This window comes from Phoca vitulina, unplaced genomic scaffold, assembly GCF_004348235.1.
Source record: "Phoca vitulina isolate PV1807 unplaced genomic scaffold, GSC_HSeal_1.0 scaffold15, whole genome shotgun sequence".
Taxonomy (NCBI): Eukaryota; Metazoa; Chordata; class Mammalia; order Carnivora; family Phocidae; genus Phoca; species Phoca vitulina.
The window spans coordinates 15176163-15180924 of NW_022589718.1; the positions used below are offsets into that span (position 1 = coordinate 15176163).

Sequence of the window (4762 nt, forward strand, 5' to 3'; positions counted from 1 at the left end):
ATCTATTTCAGTTCTGAGTCAGTTTTGATTGATTGATTATTCTCCTCATTATGGGTTATATTCTCCTTATACTTTCACTGTCTGGCAATCCTTGATTGGATGCCAGCCATTGTGTTATTACCTTCTTTGGATGTGAGATATTTTGTTTTCCTATAGCCATTCTTGAGCTTTGCTCTGGGAAGCCATTAAATTACTTGGAAATAGTTTGAGCTCTTCAGATCTATCCTCTGATTTATGAGGTGGATCTGGGTCAGTGTTTGGTCTGGGTCTAAATATTTCCCACTACTGAGGCACCGTCATAAGTATTCTGCCCAATGTCCTGAAAAGTCTGATTTTTTTTTTTTCCAGGCTGACTGTAGGAACAGGCTATATTCTTGGCCCTGTGAGAGTGCCGGCTGGTTTTACCCGATCCTATCAGATTGTGTCTTCCTCGGGCATTAGGTAGTAGAAGAGTCCACCAGGCTCTGCTTGGACTCCCCCTTCTTACCCCATAGCTTGGAGACTCTCTCAAGGTAGTAAGCTGGGACAATAGTAAAGCTCTCCAAATTTGCTTCCTGTCTTTCAGAGACCAATGTCCTCCATTGCCTGATAGCCAGTATCTTGAAAACTGTCGTGTCATATATTTTGCTTTTTGTTTGTGCATCTGTTTCTTTCAGGCAGCAGGCAAAATCTGTCCTTTTTACTCCATCTTGAATGGAATGCCTCTTTACCATGCTACTGAATGCATATTAAATGCATATTGAAACACAGTGTTTTGCTGATAGGAAAATGAGACGCTGAGAGGTTAGAGGTCACAGGGACCAATCCATCCTTTAATCATGATGCTGCCTCCTGGTGGAAGAACATGTGCTTCTCACGTCTTTACAAGAGAAATTGCAATGGCATCTTTCCAACACAGCCCAATACTTGGCTCTAATTATATTTATAAATGCTAATAAGAGTTGCAATCACAATTATGCTAATCTCTCTGTTTAGAGCCAACTGTTGCAACCAATTATGGTCAGTGAGTTCAATTTATAAATTGGAATTTATTAAATCTAGCCACTTAAATATACCTCTGTTTCAGGCAGATTGCCTCTAACATTTATGACTAAAGGTATTTACTTTAAAAATGTCCTAATAAGACATAAGCACTTAGAAAAAGTCTTTTCATCTTTATTTTTCCTTTGATGGTACAGAAAAGGAAAACATGCCTGCAGTCAGATTTTTGGTCTATTTATTAGATAACAAGGGCTCTGTGAAGCTCTTAAAAAATATTTCAGAGGACGTTTTCTTTTCTTTTTTTAAAGATTTTACGTATTTATTTGACAGGAAGATAGAGAACACAAGCAGGCAGAGCGGCAGGCAGGGGGAGAGGGAGAAGCAGGCGCTCCACTGAGCAGGGAGCCCAATGTGGGGCTCGATCCCAGGACCCTGGGATCGTGACCTGAGCCGAAGGCAGCCGCTCAACCAACTGAGCCACCCAGGCGCTCTGAGGATGTTTTCTGAAGAAACTGCCTAGCTCTGGCTCAGAGCCTGATGGGAGCTGCAGAGGCATTGATTAGGAGAAAGCACATATTCTGGATCATGGCAAACAGGAGAGTTGGCAGCCCCGTTAGGCGGTGGAAGACAATGAGGACAGGAAATTAAACACACATAAGATTTCTTTACATTTGCAGGGTGCCTGGCTGGCCCAGTAGGTAGAGCACACGAGTAAAGCACACATCTCTTGATCTTGGGATTATAAATTCGAGCCCCATGTTGGGTATAGAGATTACTTGAAAATAAAAAAAAAATAAACAAATTTCTTTATATTTTCTTTTCATACATTCATTTGGGAATCCATAAAATGTAGAAATGTTAAGTGGATTTAGAACTAGATTTAGGCAAGATTCTGAAGTGTAAATTATTCTCATTGGTAAACTGAGAACTATAACTGAGGTGGTCTTAAAAGCATTTGCTTTCTCTGAGAGTTTATGATTCTCTGATCCAGGCCTTTTGAGGCTCTAGGACCTCATGCTGGCTGGGGCTTGCTTGTGGTACCTGGCAAGACCCACCACAGGGGAGGTTGGCATTTACCAGTGTTTGATCTTCTCTCCCAGGTGTCAACATTTACCTTTTCTGTGGCCCATTTCCTCAAGGCACCATCTTCCTTGGCTAATCCGATCACCCACCACAAGGAAGTTATCACTTATATTAGAGATGAACTGTGGGGTGCAAGCAGGAGGTGTGTCCGATATTAACCAGGGTAAGGGAAGAAAACAATAGAATTCTTATTTGTATTTATTTTTATTTCATCCTTTCTTATTTACATTTTGTTTCATAATGTGCATAATATATTAGTTACAGTACTACACATATGCCATTTAATTATATACACCTACAATAGTACATATATCTAATATACATATATTTAATCCTAAACTTTCCCTAATTGTGTACATCTCTTCTCTCTATGTGGTGGGTCAATGAATCTTGAGGACATCACTGTACTGTGGTTCTCTAGGCTTGCTGCGTACCTGTCACCTTGGGCTCCCCCTTGGCTGCCATCTTGGGACTTCTCATTGCTTCTTTCTTCCATTAGTGCATCTATTTCCTGGATCCCTTGTGTCCCTTTTCCTGAGTATATTTCTTCCAGTTGCTTGCCTGAAAAAAGGTAAAAGGAAGGTAAATCTTGAAAGACCTTGTATGTTTGAAAATATCGTTAGTGTAACTTCACAAGTAATTGATAATTTAGCAGGATATGGACATCACTTTCCTTCAGAAATTTGAAGGCATCGCTTATTACCTTGTAGCTTCCAGTTGCAGTTGAGAAATTCAATATTACTCTGACTCCGATTCTTTGTATAAAACCTGTTTTATTTTTATTTTTGTATTGGAAACTGAAAAGATTTTCCCCACACATTCTCTCCAGAGTAACCATCATGCTGAATTTTAACATTGTAGCCTTTTTTGGGTGAACATTATATAGGTGAAATCACAGAATACATACTTTTTTTGTGTCTGGCTTTTTAATTTCAACATCATGTTTGTGAGATTCATCACAATACACAGCAATAATTATTCAGTCTCAGTGCCTTTTCTAACTCTATCGTATGAATAGAATGCAATTTATGTATCCCAAATGTTCATTTTGTGCATCATCTATTCTTGCTTTATGGATCCGAATATATCTTATCTCTCCAAGAATATTAATTAAATACTTTTTTTCTTACCCCCATATAATCTTTGTTTCTTCCAACTACCTTTAAAATACAGGTTAAGTCTTTGTATTTCATTTTATATGATTTCCTCAAATGTCTGGTGATCCGTGACTTTCTGCTCATGTTTATGCATGAGGTACTAAACAGCTGATTGCTAGAACCCTGTGCTCGTGGGTGGTCTTCCTTGTAGGGTGATCTTGCTGCACTATTTTCTTGGAGGAGATTCCTGATGTTAGTACCCTTCTTTTTTTTCTCCCTCTCTTGAGCTGGTCATATTCCACAGAGAATGAACTTTTAAGCAGAAGTCCAATCCTGACTTCCAGTATTTTGGGAGCCAACTAGGGGAAAAGGCTAGAGAAGCTCTACATTGGTATGTGGGCCCATTTTCAACATGGCTCCCCACCCTCCATGGGCCTGGTCTTTCTTGTCCAGAGACCTTCTGTTTTACCCTGTAGAGAATATACTTCCAGTCTGCTCCTGGTGAAGGCAGGAGAATCTGCCTGGTGCTTAGATTTGGGGAGGTCACCTGAGGGCCTCACTATTTTTTTTTTAACAAACTAAGTAGACCAATTTTCTGTCTTTAGCTCCATCTTTACCTCCAGTTTCAGAAGTATCTGGTGCTACTCTTGAGTTTCTGGAAGCTTCTACAAAGTAAGACAGAGTTTCCATGACATTGCTTTCCATTTTCCAAGTTTTGCTATTGTCCCCTCTCTTTCTCCTTTTGTCTTTCGCATTTATGTCATTCAAAATCCTTTTATTGTTATTATTTCATGAGGGCTTCAGGAAGGAGTGGCCACAGGTAGGTGCACTCATTGCTCTATTTTCACTCAGAAGTCTTGTTCAATAATTTTTCAACTCAACTGTCTACACCTTGACTCTGGTTTTTCTAGAATGGATAAGTTTCCAATACCCAAGAAAGAAGTGATAGTTGTGTCAGAGTTGACAAGCGTTTAATTTTTGTTAATATTTGTATGTTTATACACCTACTCTTTTAGATGAGCCTAATACATTTTGGTTCCTTTGCTTATGGCCTACAGTGAACATAATGCGGTCTTTTTGTTTCTCCAAAGTACATGTATCATGTGCTGAGTTATCTTCCAGATTACTTAGGAATCTACTGCTGTGGGAGGAGACGTGGGAAAAGAACATTTTGATGCTATTCCAAATCCACTCAATCATTGGATTCAACTACAAAGACGAGTTGATACCTTTCTCTTTAAGGAATCTGCCATTAAAGGAGGCGTTATTACTCATGTTGAAGGCTAGCACCACAGCCTTCTTAGCGCAGAGGGCAGCGCGTCAGTCTCATAATCTGAAGGTCCTGAGTTCGAGCCTCAGAGAGGGCACAGCTATTTTGCTGTGCTATAAAAGGGCGTTTGAAGAAAATAATAAAAACTTTCAGCAAAGGTGCTTAGAGGCTCCCTGTGGCCAGGCAGATACAGGGATGCCCCCCACAAAGGCATCGGTGGGTAAATGCCCAATCTGCACGCAGATCATTCAACCTCATTCAAAACAGAAGGGATGCAAGCCACAGCCCAAAGGAAGTTGTCTGCTCTCCCAAGAATTAAAAAAAAAAAAAA

The 4762-nt window shown here is 39.9% G+C and overlaps 1 non-coding gene across 1 annotated transcript; it reads left to right on the forward strand.

The window, feature by feature from the left end:
- Window positions 1–4455: 4455 nt before the first annotated feature.
- TRNAM-CAU lies at window positions 4456–4528 on the forward strand. Its single transcript has one exon. It is a non-coding gene; the product is annotated as a tRNA-Met (tRNA).
- The last annotated feature ends 234 nt before the right edge of the window (window positions 4529–4762 follow it).